We start from the raw sequence: 18,021 nt of genomic DNA, 5'->3' as shown, positions 1-18,021 counted from the left end.
ATGCCACAACAACATTGTGCAGCTGGGGAGAGCCCAGAAGACCTGATCCTGGGTGGCTGCAGACTTCCCCGCAATGATGCAAGGCAGGCGTAAGTAGGCTATGCTTCTCTATGCTTTTTACCTGGGCTGCTCAGCCAGCCAGGTAGAGTGATTTTCTCTCTATTGCTTTCCCCCTTCGCAATATAGGGCTTTTCCTTCGGGAACCAATGGCTTCCTACCTCTTTCCAAGGATGGTTTATATAGCAAAGCATCCCATTTTTCTTTTATTCTGAAACATAGAAAGCTTTGGAGATTGGGAAGGGTAAAGGAAAGGGGCTCAGAATATCTGGGAAATACTCAAAATGGCCTGAGTCAAAGCGGTTTGGAGGCTATAACTTTTTCATTCTCTCCAGAGCCTCTGAGAGGTTGAAAGTAGTGAATGGGATAACTGTAGGGTGCAAACTGTGATCCAACTGATGCAGTAGATGGAGCTCTTCCCCCTAAGTCTGTATTTAAATGAACGTCCCACTCTAGCTTGTGGGGCTCTCTGTCTCAAGGTGTGTCATTACTACACATGTAAAACCAAGGGCCCAGAGAGCTGGAGAGGAGATTTCCTGGTACTTTTCGGAAGAGATGAGGCGAAGCATAGTACAGACGAGAAGACAGACCGGAGTGGGAAGTGAAGTTCGTGTATCTAAATTCCTCCCTATGTTTGTTGATAGTCCTAAGTGTGAAGTTAAATCCTAACACTTACTATCCAAGTGATTATTACTTTGAATGTAGAAAAATGTATGGAACATGTAGGATTTGGGCTGTGTTTGTTACAGATCTTCCAGGCTCTCTGAACTGTGCAGATCTCCTCTCATTTGATTCTGCAAAGGCATCTTAACACTGCAATGCAATTGTTTCATCCAATTAGTCTAGAGAACCTGGCTGAAATGTTACAAATTCTGAATTGTGACAGCGCAGAGGAGGGCAAAGCAGCTGTGTTAGTAAGGTGCCTTTATGGAAGCCAAAATATTTTCAGCAATAACTGAAAATAGATCTCCAGTATCTGTTTTAATATGGAAAGAACTGCTTGTTTATTTCTTTCTAAATTAACTGAAATGAATAATTGCCATAAAATCCCTGTCAGTGTTGTTATTCTCAGCAGCAATAGAATAAGTTCGATCGTGTCCCTCCCTGCTTGCAGGAGGGAAAATATATGTATTCTGTATGTATCCTGTATGTAGTAAATTATCTTCCTTAGTGAATGTCTGCTCACAGATTGTAGATATTACTGCATATCTCTTGTTAAATCTTGATAAGATCATTTGGCCAAAGTAGAACTCGACTTGGCTTTAGTACCCAAAGAAATAGCATTTTTAAGGGACTTGGATTTCCTTTGCATACCACGTGTCTGAGTCTGATACGGTCCAGGAAAATAGAGAGGATGAGACAAAATTATTCCTAAGCAGCCGCCGTAGGCCAAACACTGAAACAGTGCCAACCTGGACCAATCAGGCTGGCTTCTCAGAAGATACACGCTTTTGTCGAACACTTACATGAAGAGAAAGAGAGGGAGGAAACCCTTGGAATTGCATTCGTATGAATGATTCCTCACTAATTTCAATAAAGTCCATGGTAATAAATTCATGATTTTTTATTCTTCTGTAAAGTAGAAAAATGTGAGCTTTCTTGTCCAGCTGAGGATCTCTAAAGGTTGTACTCTGACATCTTTTGAACAAAACTATCCTTTCGAATTTAAACAAGTGAAAAACTTCTCTCAGAGAGCAAAGAGTAAAATTGACGGAAACTCAAAATCAATTCCAAACCCATTTCTGGCATGATGAGAATAACATTTGTGCTGTGTTTAAAGCAGTTTAAAACAAGAAAATGATAAAATGATCAATATACTTAAAGCCAAAAATAACCAGGAGAGAACGATCTGTAATCCATTCCCATTCCTGAAACCCTCACTTTTGATCGAATAGGAAAATAAACGAATATATCTTTTATAAGGTGGCATTGTCAGCCTTATAATATAAAGCAATGATGAGATACCAAGCTTTCGAGTCTATTAAGCTATGTTTTCAGAGTTTAGCCAAATTCTTAGATTTAAACTGTTGTGGATTTATTCATTTTGCATCCCCTGACCCCTGAGCATAGAGAGAGCAAAGTTAAGGAATATGTAGAATGTCACAGGGAACCACACTGCTACTTTACAGTCTATGTACTGTATTTATTAAAAAAAAAAAAAAAAGTTTAAGCCACAGCAAAAAGAATATTTTCAGCTCTATCTGGAAATCGGTGAATTAGTCAGTGTGGAACAGGCCAGAGATTTCTTTAAAAATACCTGACTCTCGACGAGTTTATTAAATTCCACACACACATAAATACAAATCATGCATATTTTATGTTTATTGCTTTAATAGACTGAAAGACTAAGTTTACGCTAATAAATTTTGGACCTGTGGATTCAAGGTCGGTGAAATGCCACTGTCCAGGTTTATAAAAACCACTCTAAATACAAGATTTTGCCCCAGTGAATGATTTTTCTACCAATTTTCCAGAGTCATTTGACTGGCTAGTTACATATTGATCAGATAAAATAAATTGTCCTTCTGGATGAAGAAGCCCTAGCTGAAAAAATTAAAATGACAACAAATTGCATAAGCACGTTTAATCCCGTTGACCTAGGGTGCAGTAGAAATGATGATAATTCTAAATGAGCACTGTGACGAATGTCACTACAAAGAAACATGTATGATTACATCAGTAAGGATGAACTCAATGGGCAAGGTTAGGAGGGTGAGACACGGGAACTGCGACAGAGTGGGGACTAGAGATTAAAGTTACTGGAGATGTTTCCAGCCTGTGGTTAGCTGGAAAATTAACATCACCCCCCCCCCCACAAAAAAAAATGAGTTAGTCAGTTTTATAAGTAAATGGGAAGGCAAGACTTTTTCCTATAGGATATAATTAACTGAGGAATTCACCTTTGCTGAGAATTTTCACACCCTCCTAAAGCTTGGGCTGTCCGGTGTGATCCTAGTTGTAAAGAGCTGTTGTCCCCATCTGCCTAAAGATTCATATAAGTGTAATTGTTATAGCAACTTGTTATGCTGTTGTTTGAAGTTGAAAAGCTCTGCTTTAAGTGACGACAAAGCAAATGTCAGCATCATAGAATCATAATCATTGCATCTTAGAGTTTGAAGGAGCCTTAGATATCTCAATGTGGGTGAGGGGGTGAGCAAACTCTCCAGAAAAAAAAGAAAAAATACTGAATACCTGCTTGCAGCACCCTGTAGAATTTGAGAAAATTGGTATTTTTATGTAGTACAATGACTTATATTTATAAAACAAGTTTAAAGGAAAGCTCCTCCAATTCCTCTTGACCAGTGGTACTGTACAGTGCATTCTGTGAACCAGGGGTCTAACTAGAGAAGAGTGAAAAAGAATTCAGAAAAGCATAAGGTTTTATTTTCATCAAAAGGAAAGGGGTGGGGGGTGCATTGTTAACAGATTAAGGAATGCTATTTGGACTGAAACCATTTACTTTGCTGATAGGAAAATTTAAACAGAGAAGTGACAAAACTTTCTCAAGATGAGAAAGGTAAATTGTATTAGAACTCTGGCTTTCTAGCTACTGCTCCTACACCACATCCTGACCCCGAACACAATTTTTATAAAAATAAAGAGTAGATGATATATCAGAAGTAATTGAGGAAGAGAACAAAGGATCCAATCCTTCTGGGTTCCTACCACTGTACCAATAATTTTAGCTTAATGGGGCAGGGGCAAATACGAGCGCTAAGGATCAGGCAGTCTGGGGAATAAACGAAAATGTACCCAGATCTTGCCCTCTTTGGACACCCTCTGCTGTTAACAGTGCTCCCCTCACACTCATATCTCCTCCGGGGTTACTTTGTACTTCATTTCTGTTCTGTCTGCGCCCACCAAGAGAGAGAGAGAGGAGGAAAAGAGAGGAAGAAAGAGGGGGGGGGAAGGGAGGGAGGGAGGAAGGGAGAAAGAAAAAGAAAGAAAGAAAGAGAGAGAGACAGGAAGGAAGGAAGGAAAGAAAGAAAAAAAGGAGGGAGGGAGGGAGGGAGGGAGGAAGGAAGGAAGGAAGGAAAGAAAGAAGGAAGGGAGGGAGGGAGGAAAAGAAAGAAAAAGAAGGGGAGAAGGAAAGAGAACGGAAGAGAAAGAAAAAAAATACGAGAAATAATAGATCTTTTGGAAAGATGTCCTTCTTCCTAGAAATCTTTTTGTACAGATAGGTGTATCTTATTATCTTATCAAAGTATGAGTTATAATCAGAGGGTGCTGAGTCAACAAGTTTAAATGCATTACAGACCAGGCTACTCCTTGTTTCCTAAGCACATGCCACCTTTTCACATCCCTGTTCCTTTTCCCTGGTGTTATTTCTACAATACTCTATCTTTTAATGGCTCTTGTCATATTCTGTCTTATAGATTCATCTTTGTATTTATCTGTAATGTTAAGTATTTACTTACAACGTTAAGGAACAGGTCTATGTAATTTGGGGCAATGCATTTCATTTAACTGGGCCTCACTATGCACATCTGTAAGTGGGAAAATGATAACCACCTTGCTGAAACAGTGTAAGAATTTTATGAAGGAGTGTATGACATGCTTGCCAGAAAAACTAGCATGTGGCCATAATTCGATATCCTTGTTGTTGTTACCACTACTGTTATTAATATTCCCTTTTCTGCAGTTCTTCCAACAACATTCTTCTTGGGGTCCTAGGCTGATCTCATTGAGTCCATTATCTCCTCAAGCAACAAACACAAACGCAGTGACTTTTCCATAATAGGAACTGAATAAAAAGTATATTGAATCTTCTTGTGCAAGTCCGTAGGGTCTGTTACTTCCTAACAGAGATCCTTACTTTGTTACCTGGGAGTTTAGAATAGTGGCTGCTTGTGGCCAGTGCCGCATTCTCATTCGGGTTCCCCACGGACCCCACAACCACTGAGGATTGCTCTTCTCAGCATCCCCAGAAGTGTCAGCTTATAGTCCTGGCCCATATGATTAATGAGCTTGTTATACCTCTGTCTGTAGCCTGAACTAGAAACTTTCACTTTGGAGAGCAGGTCAAGATATTGAATTTAATTTTAGTTGTATCTGTTATAAGCCAATTGTGTATTCATTACATTTATAGATTCCCTCTCCAGCCGTATATTTTCATGGCTGTTGAGAGCACCTGACTCTGTGTTGAATGTCCTTAGATTTTCCTTTGGGGACCTGAAAATGAGGCAGTGAGGCAATTTTGATAGCTAGCTATCATCTTTGGCATTTTTTTCCCTTTATATCTAATCTGGTCTGTTTGAAGAAGGGGGCCCATTTAGGCTTTTTATCTAACTTGAGTATGGCATGGTCATTCTGTTTGAGTCATGGCTATGGTCAGTGCCATTCATCTACACGTTTCTGTCTGTCCTGGCATGCAACCACATTCTGTGGCAAGGGGAAACTTCTGAAAAATGGAAGTGAGAAAATAACCGGAGGCTGGCCAGGGTAAAGAACCAGCATTAAATACACAGGTTCAGCTGTAGTGCCGTGGCGTGCAAGGTGGACTCAGGGTATGTACGGACCTCACTGGTCCTTCGAGATTCCATCGAATGATGAGAACATGTTAAAGGAGCAGATCACATGACCGTGGCCGCAAGAGAGTGACAGCAGGGTATGCTCAAGTCAGAAAGAATGTTGCATCTTACCCAGCCAAAAGTTCCATTTCTTTCCGAGTGTGCTAGTATTCCAGAGGGGAAAGGGTCACATATAGTAGAACTGGTAATTCAATAAAGGGCTCTGACTTTGCCAGAGTAATGGGGTTGGCATCAAGAGAAGAAAGTTTTGCAGATTTCTGTGTGTGCACTTGCTGTTACTGGTGTTCCTGGTGGGTGGCTGAATCATCCTGATGGTATTCAACAGGAACCAGCTGCTGAGAATATTAAAATGCAAGCATTTATTCCTCCAGAGAGACAGTAGCATCTGCAGAGTTTCCTATCTTGATAGTACAGATAATCCCAGGGAGCATTCTCTAGTAGTTTTAACTTTCTATTTATTTATACTATTTTTTTTCATCATTATTGTCAGTATCTTAAGTTCTAACTGGAGAGAAGAATGCCTGAGTCCACACCAGGTTGTAGAGACAGATAGTAAGCACTTAGCCCGGGACACGGTATAGCCTCTGGGGCTTTACCCTGAATTTGGATTCTCAAGAGGAAAAATGGGCATTGCCCTCCCTTGGCCCGTCTTCACGGCAAAGAGCCGCCCAGAATCCTAGTCCTCAGTGAGCCACACCGGCAGGAAGGAAAAGCCTCAGACCTCCCCACTCTCAATGCAGGCTTCTTCTTTGGAGCTTTCCCTTTTACTCATAAAAAATGTGAATTTGTTGCTTTCCCTGTGTGATTTGTTGTTGTTGCTGTTGTTTTGAGCTAGCATCAACAGTTGGGGGAAATGGAGGTGCAGAAAGGCGGTTTGGACTCAGTAATCTACTAGGTCTTTTCCATCTCTAATATTTATGAATAATGTATTGAACTGATGGAAAAATGTTGAATATGTTCATTATGAATTATATTCACCGGCGTGTTGCCTGGAATATAAAAGAGCAAAGCCGTTGCAGCATAACTAGTTCCTTACAATAAATGTACTGGTACGACAGAGCTCTGTGTCCCTTCCTGGCCCATTGTGTGTCATCCCCACGCACACACTCTCCACGTCTGAGTGGCAACTGCAGGCTGGGTACCTGATGGGATGACAGCCAGCAAGGTTCTGAGGACACGGAGGCCACCCTCTGCGAAGCCTGGGTCCTAAACAGAAGCAGCTTTCTTGATTATTTTGATAGTGCTGTGTCCTCCAGGAGGACTCACCGAAGCTGGCTTCGCACAGCAGATGGTGCTTAGGGGCTAGTGTGCTGCAGGGGTGAGAGCTCTTATCACCAAAAAATAAACTCATAATTCTGTCCCTTCGTTAAAATAAAACAAAACAAAAAAACCTTCGTATGGATAACCACTTTGTCAGCTGTATTACATTCTGATGATATAAATGAGTGAGAACGGCAGATATTTCAGAATTAAGTAACTTACTACATTTAACTTCAAAATTCATTATCTATGTTCTTCCCTCTTGGTTTTCTTTCACAATTATGTTTTGTTGAGGTTGTATTAAAATAAAATTGTATTCCCTACAAATGTACCAGATAACATTGGGAAACATTAACCAGAATCATGAGAAGTGGCAAGAAACCTAACATAGTTTTATTCCCACAAATAGTCAACAAAAGAGGTAATAAGGAGTTAAAAAAAAATACCAAAATAGTCTTTCCCTGGCCAAATAACAGTCAGGCCCTTTTTTTTTTTAATCAAATACAGCACCGTAAGTGACATGCAAATATGTACCAAAATAGAGAAAGACTGTCTAAGGTCAGGACTTAGAGGATGCAGCCTTAATGTACAGTGGAGAGCAGCAAGTTGAAGCAGAAAGAGACAGCGGAAGCTCTGACCCCCATTTGGGATGCCAAGAGAACAACAAGTGTATCGATGAGCAGATCCCGCCTCCAGAAGCCCTCGCTCCTGTTGTATCCCTTCACAGCTCTGGACTAGCTCTTGTGAAACGGGAGTCCGAGACCTCACTTGTACCAACTTCCATGAGGGACATTAACTCAAATCCACTGTCCCAGCTTTATTTATCACTATTTTGTTTATTTTATTTATCTCTATTTTGGAGGTAATTTTTTTTTCTTATGCCCTCTTGAGAACTAAAACCCATTAGAGCCCATGAAGAGCAAGGATAAACATACAGCAGCCACATTTATCAATTGTTTATAATAATCTCAGAGGGAACAGATAGTAAGGAAATATGAGAAAGAGAAGAAAGAGTTAAACTTTTTTTGGAAAATTGCCTTGCCCCACCTTTCAATCAGGTAGCCTGAAAACAACAGTGGCTGCCTGATTCCAGAGTGATATAACATTGAGAGCAGTTGTGATGGTGGGGGAGGGTCCCCCAGCTCCACCTTTCCTAACAGGACAAATCATTTAACCCAGCTATGTAATACTGCATTTGTCAAATAAATAGAAAACCATCTATCCTCATCTCCCTCACAGCGGTATTGCTAAGGCTGATTGTACACATGTATATAAATGTATATATTATAGTTATCTATTTACAGCAGGGGAGAATGATTTAAAAATAAACAAATCGGGATTTCATATATGCAACTGTTGTGAAGGTCAATCACTTTTTTTTTTAAAGACCTTCTTAGCTAATTACCAGTTGTTAAAACACTTGCAAATGATGACTGAGCCTCTATCACTTCTGTGAAATGGAAGACTTTTGGAAATCTAAGCATATTTATAGAGATTCAAACACATTTCTATCTACTTATGGACCCGTGTGGCCTTACTAAAGGCAGTACAAGCCTACTAAGCAAAACAAATGATTAGCTTTGCCAATAGATACAGTAAAAAGAAAAAAAAAAATCCTAAATCAAGGTATAGTATAAAAGTACAATTCTGGCTGTAAGAATGAACTTGTTCTCTATATTAGACAGTTATTTTTTAGAAAATGGGACAAGGATAAGGAGAGGATAAGCTTTAACCTATACAGACATTCTAGGCATCTGCCCAGGCTATGGGTCTGTCCCAATGAGAGTCAGACTTAGTTTATATAAAGCCCCTAAGATCATTGGAAAAGAGGCCACTTTCATCTATTTTGTACTGCTACTGTACTTTTGGGTTCATTTTGCTTCTTTTTCAATCTCTGCTTCCTATACATAGACCTCAGTGGAATGGCAATGACTTGGCGGGTGGCGGGGAGGGAGACAGGTGAAGATAAATAAATGTGAATTGTTAACATGATAGGTACCCTCTGCTAGCTTTTCTCTGGTCCGTTACAAGCATCCAGGAAAGAGAAACTGGCTTCCATGGAAAGTGAAGTCACAGTTCCAATTTAGCACAATAAGGAGAGAGAGAGGGAGAAAACAAACTGAAACAAGGAGTTTCTACTGGGCTATGACTAGGTTCTCCTGTTTCTTGTATTTTTCCCCAAACTGAAAAGAGTCATTGTGGTAATTCACCTGTGCTTTGAGCCTGTGTGCACTTGTTCAAGAACTGCTCAAGGTAAGGCCAGAAAGATATCCGGGACAAGACTTACATCCAGGGAACTCCGCTTCTTTTTAGTAACTTCTGCTTGTTTTGTTGTGTGTGTGTCCGTGTGTGCATGTGTGTGTGTGTGTGTCTGTGTGTGTGTCTGTGTGTTTTCACAGAAATTTGTGTTTTCAGAAACTATGTTTCAATTCCCAGACATTGATATCCTGGGCATCTTTGGGTTGTGACAGAAGTGGGGATTAGTGCCTGTGACAAATGTAGCAGAAGCCAGTGCCATTGCAATCTATCAAACATGTTGGCAGACCCAAGATTTTTCTCATCCTTGCTGCAGGATTCATTTGCGTCCTTACCCTAGGAAGAGAGGATCGACTGAGAGTTTTGAGAGCAGGAGTGCACCTTTCTTAATTTTGGTCTTGGTAATTATGGGACTGCCTTGGCTTAGTGTAAACAGTAACTGGAATCAGGACCACCTTCCTGGGAGGTACAACCTGCACAGTTGCTCATGGTCCCATGATTAGGAGGGCCATGTGCTTGGTTTAATGCTCTGCTGTTGCTGTCTTGAAATTCTTAATGGTTTTTGAATAAGGGGCCCCACATTTCCATTTTGCCTTGAGCCCTACAAATTATGTAGCTGGTCGTATGTGGAATTTCAATTTTCCTGGCATACCCACTGAAGGTAACAGGCACATGTCTTTTCTTACTGAAAATGATCCTCTTTTGAGTCATCAGAAGCTAATTCTTGTGTTAAACTTGGAAGATTTCTGTCCATATAATGTGGTTCCGAAGAACCCATCACTCTTTCCATCCTCCAGACAACTTGAGATGATTATAATCAAGATGGTCTTGTCTTGTAATCAGAAACTCAGTAGTAGTTGTCTCAGCCAAGTATCTTTTCACTAGAGGTTGATACTTGGAAGAAATAGTTGTGGTAGTGAAGTCTTTGCCCTTTATTGGGTGATTAAAATAGGTGTCAACCATTGCGTTAAGACTGAAAAAAGAACATGGAACATTTAGGTTATCTTAGACTAGGACTTCCCAAGCATTATGCTATTAGACACAACAGAGTATTCTAAAAACAAGTTGATCTCCCAGCTCTGACCCTGGGCTTCTGTCTCTTAGACTCCCACCGTTGCAGGCCACTATAGCTCTGTGTCCTGTCCTTCTTACTTCCTGTCTTGCCTTCAGCCCATAGCAATCCTTTCATCGTTCTTGCTGCAAATTGGCATCAGAGGGATGAAGTTCCTCTCTTTAGTCTATTTAAGGCACCTAATAATAGTGATTTTTGCTAAATTTTGTACATACACACCAACCCCTGTTACCACCTCGAGGAGTGTGAACGACAGAATTTTAAGATGGGTCTGGACTAGACCCCATGGAGATTCATGGACCTGTCCACAGTGACAGTTGTTAGAACCAGGATTTCACCAGAAGAACCCAAGTCTCCGGAGTCTTAGCCAGGTACGCTTTTGACAACTCAGGGCATCCTCAATGTTCCTAAAATATCTATTCTAAATGAATGGTCCACAAACCAATTTCTAAGTGTCCATAAGCAGGTGGAGGAGGAAATATGCGGGAGGAACTAGGAGCAGAGAGAGTTGTGTGTGAAAAAGAACACGACCGGTCACCTTAGGCTAGCTAGCTTCTCTGAACCTCTAAAAATCCTTCCTACCACTGATCATGCCTCCAGAGTTGTTGGGAGGATCCAGAGAGAGGTTCAGTTAATGCTAAGCCTCACTCCCAGCAGAAACTCAGGAAGGGTTAGCTTCCTCCACCTCTCCCGGCTCCTTCCCCCCACCCTCTTTCCCCCCAGGTTTATTCTCCCTTCCTATGAAAGGAAGGAAAGCAGAGGAATCTGGTGGAGAGATCCTAGATGGTGTAGTCTTTGTGACTTTAAACTGTAGATTAGAATACCCCATTCTTGCCTAAACCAGGTAAGCCAAAGTTTGCAAGTTTTTTAATCAATGTAGTTCTGTGTCTAGCACCAGCGCAACCATGGCACAGCAGAAGAGCCCAAAAGCTTTACTCATCAACCAGGCATCTCCAGACAAGGCCCAGGACAAAAATGGCAAAGGAAATTGAGTCCTTTGCAATCACAGACACTCCCTTCCTCTTTTCCTCTGCCTCCGGGGCCCAAAATTCGTATGTTAATCTGACTTCCTTTTTCTTCCTCTCTATCCTTTCCCCTAGCTCCCCGCTCAGAGCTGCTTTAAACCAAAGTAGCTCTCTCCGGGTTGAAGTGCTTAGAGCAGGAGGTATGTGAATGGCTTAACCACCCTACAGGATGTTTGCATTTCAGAAAAAGGGTTGGAAATTGAAAGGACCCTTATTAACAAGGGTGTGTCTGCTCCCTGCTTACTGTAGGTGGCTGTCCCTTCTGAGCCAAACTCCTCTGCCTAGAATCCCCCAAGTACGTATGCAGCTGTACCCACCCACCCTCATCTTCATCTTTGGTCACATATGTGATGTGAACTCAGAAAAGCAAACCTTCTTCCTGGGTGAGCGAGAGAGGAGGAAAAAATGTAGGTTTACACAGTGAATAATCAAACCCCAGATGATTGCAGAGGGTCTCTGTTACAAAAATATGCCACAGTAACATTTTTTTTTGATATGAAAATAAGTTTCTATCTTGGATAGTCAAGGCCCTAATGGGTATGGTTATGAAAGTAGAGTAAATAAGTTTAAAACTGACTGCTTTGTGACAAATCAAGGCTCCTACCTCCTGTGAACTCAGAGAGTTTTGCAGATTTGAATAATCAGTCACCTTGAGTTTCCTCTTTTGTAGAGATGGGTATTAAGACTTAGATGGGACGTGGCTTTTTTCCCCTGGTCACCCAACTCACACGCAGAGCGGAGTTTGGGGCCCTCAGCCACGAGGAAGATGCAGCTCTTCTATCCAACCATTTGGGGAACTCCTAAGAGCACCTCCGTTTGCCTCTGTGAGCTTTTCTCCACGTTCTAGTCTTGTCTTTTCACTAGTTGTTGCTGCTGTGATGTGAGAGAAAATGTTAGCAGGAGAATCAAAGGCAGGCGATGGAGCATTAGGAGAACATTAGCAACTATTGAAAAGACATTTTGACCTATTTCTGTAGTTACCAATTTAATAGTATTTGTTGCCAGGAAATGCACTGATGGCAGGTGGGAGGTTGGATTGCACTAGTAGCCTGCTCTCAGGGGCCCTCCAGTTACAGGAGGTGGTAATTCTAGTTAATAAAAGGGTGAACTTCAAACACATTTTAACCAAATCAAATTGTAGCGGGAAATATCATATTACTGATGTTCAAGCCGACTCACAGCTGGTAACATTAGTCCTCAGATAGGCCCCAAATTCTGACTTTTCAGCATTTTCAGATGAGTTTCTGGCCGTGAGAGAGTTCCCTGGGCACAATGTTATATAGGAAGAAGATTTTTAACTAATGTAGGAGCTGGCATAAATGAAAAATTCTTCATTCTTGTTAGACTTTCTATAAGATTGTCAGATACTCAAATACGAAACCAAGCCAAATTTCAGGTGGTAGATAGGAAACCTCCTAGAGCTAGGAGTTTTAATTTTTTTGTTGTTTTGGTTTTTTTCTATGACATGTTGGCAAATGATAAAAGCAATTTACTCTGCTAACCAGAGATGCTGGGCAGAGTTCCTCAAACACTGATTCCATGCCACGAAAAGCACAAGGCACGGAGAAGAGCACAGGCTTTGTGTCCCACCACTCAGACTGGAATCCCAGCTTAACCCCTTCTAACTGTGCGACGGGAGGAGAGTCACCTAACCTCTCTGAACCCTAAACTCCTTACAAAGAGAAGGGGCAAAATATAAATCTTTCCTAGTTGGTATGAGGATCAAATAGAGAGCATACGTGAAGAAATCCACATATAAAAAACCTGCTGGGCACATACCAAGTATTCAGAGGTGATCATTGTTACCTTCTATCATTTTAGCTTCCATGGTTCCCAAGGACTTTTTGTTTTTTAAGAGCTTTATCCCCCCCCCCCCCCCGAAATGCACAGCTTTTAATATGATAATAAGAGCCATGGGGCGCCTGGGTGGCTCAGTGGGTTAAGTGGTTTAAATGTCTTCCTTTGCCTTAGGTCATGATCCCAGGATCCTGGGATGGAGTGGAGCCCCCACATCTGGCTTCCAGCTCAGCAGAGAGTCTCCCTCTCCGCCCCCCCCGCTCCCCTCTTCTTGCACGCTCTTTCGCTCTCTCTCTTTCTCTCAAATAAATAAAATCTTTAAATTAAAAAAAAAAAAAAAAGCAAACACTGCTGCAGCTACCCTGCAGACTGATCTGTTTGTGTTTTTGAGTGAATAGTTATTGGCCATTTTATCTTGGCCCCAATTAGCCTAGACTTCCCTTAGTTAGCCTCCTGGGGTTCACGCAGACCACAGGACAGGGAAGTAAATCAGCTGGACCCTCTCACAACAAAGACCCCAGTTCTATGTGTGCAGGTGAGACAATGGATCATATGAGGGGCTAGAACTCTCTACGCCCCATCCTTACCTGTCACACTCTAGCTCACCTGGCATTGGGAAAGATGTCAGACAGCTTTCTGTGGGATTGCCTCTTGCCTGGATTCCTTTCTAAACTTTTTCCATGTGCCTGAGTCTCCATTTTCACAGAGATTAATTCTGATTTGGTTCGCCTACACTTTTGAAGCTCTAAAAGCTTTCCATTGTGGGCAGATTGTCTCAAATACTGTATCTGAGGATGGAAAAAGAAAACTCTGCCCAAATGTAAGCACCATTGAATCAAAGAAACAGTATTTTTTTTTTCCAATTGCATTCTTTGAGGATCCAGACAACCTTGAATCCTTTACAAAAGCACATCAGTAATGCCATCCTCCCCCTTAAATAGACACACACGCACATACACACACATACACACCAACTACGGAAGGCCACTATTTATGATGCAAAGGGCTAGAGTATCCAAGAAGAAGAAAAATAGAAAAAGAAGGTGATTCTATAGATAGAACCTTGATCTAGAAGCCACGACATCCAAATTCTGTTTCCTCCTACATGGGACCTGCCTTCTTGTACGGACCACCGCATATGTGCCGTGTCCCTGTTTCACTGTCATCACTTCTCGAATGCGTGCACTCTGACTCACCGTCCTGAGGGTCTGGCAGGAAATTCATTTGTTGCTGTTCTGACAGACACTATGATACCTATACCATGGGCAAAGTGTTTCCTTACTTGGAAGGGATGAAACCCTGACTCACACCTTCCATCCCTCTAGAGTGGATAAAGGACTAAACTTTTCACACAAGTATGGGAAGAAAATCATGTCATTACAGTGTCCACTTCTAATAAGGTATTGATGATCATTAAGATCTAGGACTGATGCGGGACCACTGACCTGGCCTGGCATCCACGTGGACTCCTCTTTCATCCATGCACGCTTTCGGTAAACATCAGCTATAGGACAATTCAGTGTGAGAGGTGCTGTGGACACAGAGTACATATCCCTCCCCTCACAGCCCAGCTAAATCCCTCTGTGCAGTGATGGCTAGTTAACTTGAAGCATGGTCCAGGTCCCTTCCTTTTGATGCACTGAACTGTTTTAGCAAGTCTGTGGAGGGGTTGTTCCATAGCCAGAAGGTCTTCCTTCTTCCCAACTGTTAAAGCACTTATTTATATGTCTCATGTGGCACTGATTACATACTGTTCTCTACCAGAGTATGTTTATATGTGTCTCATTCCTCCTACCACTGCACAGTCAGCTTCATAAATACAGAGATTGTGTTTATACACAGTTTGTATCCCCTCCAACACCTAGAAAGTACCAGCAGAATTAAAAGGTACATAGTAAATACAGTAATTTTAATAAGTCAAATTAACAATAGCATGCAAGGATTTGGCAGCAAACTCTTTTTGAACTCCATGAATGCCTGCCCAAAAGCTAGCCTACAGAGAACAGCAATCAATTGTATCTGTAAACGTAAGGATTTTTTTTTTCCAATTTAGTGTTTATAGGTTTCATTCTTCCCTACTCTTGGCTGGCAGTATTTGCACATAGTAGGCTTTTAATAAATGATTATTGAGTGATTAATTTAAATCATAGAATAAAGCAGCAATTTCCCATTTCTTTATGTTAAAATAATCATTTTGATCCCCATCTACACCTTTATGTTCAGACCCTGTACAGTACAGATGTCCTGGGATTTCATTCCTTTTTTTTTTTTTTTAAAGAGTTTATTTATTTGTCAGAGACACGGTGAGAGGGGGAACACAGCAGGGGGAGTGGGAGAGGGAGAAGCAGGCTCCTCACTGAGCAAGGAGCCTGATGCCGGGCTCCATCCCAGGACCCTGGGATCTTGACCTGAGCCAAAGGCAGATGCTTAACGACTGAACCGCCCAGGCGCCCCCTGGGATTTCATTCTGAACAGTACCTGGCATAGGCTTAAGAATGGTAGTGAGCTTCAATTTGGTCTCTTAAGCTTCTTACGGGGCAGTGGAAATTCTTTTTTTTTTTTTCCTGTCTCCTCTTCCTCAGAACTGTTAAGTAGTTTAATGAAACCTATGTCTGTATAAAAAAATCTTTTAATTCCTGGAACAGGCATAATAGATTCATAATGTAGATTGAGGAAGCTTTGGCATCCCAGCTCACCAAATAATTTCGTACATCTTGTATTTTGAACTTTTTCATGAAGCTCAGGGGTGAAGGGCTAATTTATTACTCTAAGCTGTCATGTTAGGTGCTTATAATGTGTATCGGCCCCATGAACTGTGTCCTCAGCCCAAACGAGACGGCCGATTTCATCGGTTCTCTCCAGCCACACAGAAGCGTCACCATTTCTCTCTAACTTGATTAAATCATAAATTTCATCCACACAGACTGATCTGAAATCAGTCACTTTCGTGCTAGGTCACAGGATGTGATATGGCAAAGAATTCCAAAATAGATAACAAATTATTCCTGTTTTTCCTTGGTTCTTCCTCAGAGAATCTGTCTCCCAGAAAGCCGGGGGAGCCAGTCCCTCCTAGGCTAGACATTCTGTTGAGTCATGTTTACTGTCCCCCTCAGAAAGGTTCCAAAAGCAAATTCGAGAGGTTGCCGAAAGCGGGGCCATGTGGCGTGCGCGCTACTGAAGTGAGAGGCATAGCGCACACCTGCTTTTTGGCTGTGGCAGGCCATCTTGACTGTGCCATGCCACAAGTTAGCATTTTGGATGAGCAATTGCCATTCTGTTGTTTTCTTCTCAACACATGGTGTTCAAAAACAGTTAAAAGAAAACTGTACCCATTTGCTCATCCCAGAAATCTAAAATTTCAAAGAAGCATGCCAAATTAATTTTCACATAATATTTTCCAAGCTTTTTCTTTGCACAGAGGAATGATTCTTCACTTTTTGAACTCTTGGTGTCCCGGCCTGAGGTAAATGGGTGCAGTTTCTCTTTAAATGGCATTAAACATATCAAAGCAGGATTATATCTGTCACCGTCTTTTTTTTTTTTTTTTTCTAATGGAATCAAAATCCTTCAGGGAGTGTCCTAAATCCACATTAATGTCTTTGAGTGCTAATGTTTCCACTGGGACTTTTACATTAGCAAAATACAAGTGTGTGGTTTCCCCCCACCTCTGCTGTCTGTATAAGAAAGAGACGACTACTCGTCCGTTATTCTCCGTGGCCTTCAGCTAACCCGTGTCACGATGGTCGAAGATGACTGGAGATTTGGGGTGCTAATGCTTCCTTTTTTACCCTTTCCTTCCCACACGTGGCTCACGGGCAGAGCTGATGTGAGTGCTGTTTCCAGCATGGGTGAATCTGTGGAACCCCAGCCACAAATTTTATTCAGAAAAGGCTCTCCTGCAGTGGCTGTCAGTGCTATCTCTGGAGGGCCTTTTACAACCTAAATCTCACCTTTGGCTCTGAGTGTGGGAAAATTAAACAAAGACCCAGGGTTTTAGGACCTCGCTATTGACATTTTTGTTGTTGATTTTGGGATATCGGTCATGCGTTCTTATTATTACGATACGATTAATTCCTGTCTACCTCAATTGCTCTTTTTTATATCTTTAACAAGGCAGTGAGAGTGGCATGTTGTCAACTCCTGATTCCCAAGGGGCACTGAAAGCCTGCAGTGTCATAGTTAGATAATAATTATAAATAAAGGATTGTAACGTAATAAATAATAAATTATTCTCACGTCACATTTCATCTTAGAGTGCTCCTTTTTCTTGCATTTAAAGATATTCTGGAAAGTTACAGTTTTTCTGGAATAATTATTTTTATATGTGGTATAAAAGGGGATGGAAAACTGTAGCATCATTTGGCAACCTCTGTCCAGTGCCTGCCCTCTCTCTGTGGCATCCTGGCCACAGAGGGCTTTAGTTCTGGAGCTGATGGTAGCAGCCATGCATCCCCCCACTCCTCACCCCTACCCTCCCTCACCCTCCTTTAGCACCCCCCACCTCCAGCTGGGAGGCACTCTGCTGCCTCAGCTCACTCTTTTCTTACTTTCACTTCATGCAGCTCTCTGGAGATCACCACCACTTCCCATGACTTTCGCCACCCTATCCCTTCCTCTGTCTTCCTCTTCTACACCCTTTCATGCTTTTCTTTCCTTCCCTTTCTTTTTCTGCCCTGCATGAAATGAGGCGAGGAGGCTCCTGTGTGGGGGTGGTGGAGCCCAGGCAGGAGGGGCATCTCCCAGTGCCCCAGCCTACCACTAGGAAAGAAACTCAGTGTTTTCATTTAAACCACCTTTCCCCACAGCTAAGCCTTTATTATGTGGAAGGAAAACCCAAACCTTTCCCTGTCCACGCTTTACAACGTCAAGGTAAGCAGAGACAGTGGTAACGTCAGCCCTAGACTGAACGTGAAGCCCTTAAGTACAAACTGGAGGCTCACCTTCAAATATTTTTGAGGATAAGTCCCTGTCTGTTGGCAATTAACGAAGAATTGACTGTGCTAGATTTTTGTGGGGATTGCAC

At 41.8% G+C, this 18,021-nt stretch overlaps 1 protein-coding gene across 11 annotated transcripts in view; it reads left to right on the top strand.

Moving 5' to 3' along the window:
• The window catches only part of ZBTB20 (zinc finger and BTB domain containing 20), an 814,654-nt gene that overhangs the window by 680,238 nt on the left and 116,395 nt on the right, over positions 1–18,021 (top strand). Inside the window, exon 1 of one of the 11 annotated variants that reach the window (XM_047725376.1) lies at positions 4,120–10,547. The exons of the other annotated variants lie outside the window; for them this stretch is intronic. The gene's annotated coding sequence lies outside the window, so the exon portion shown is untranslated. Of the gene's footprint in view, positions 1–4,119; positions 10,548–18,021 lie in introns of those variants that run through there. 11 annotated transcript variants of the gene reach the window in all.

This window comes from Lutra lutra, chromosome 1 (genome assembly GCF_902655055.1).
Source record: "Lutra lutra chromosome 1, mLutLut1.2, whole genome shotgun sequence".
NCBI classification, from domain to species: Eukaryota; Metazoa; Chordata; class Mammalia; order Carnivora; family Mustelidae; genus Lutra; species Lutra lutra.
This window is presented reverse-complemented; position numbering and strand designations above follow the sequence as displayed.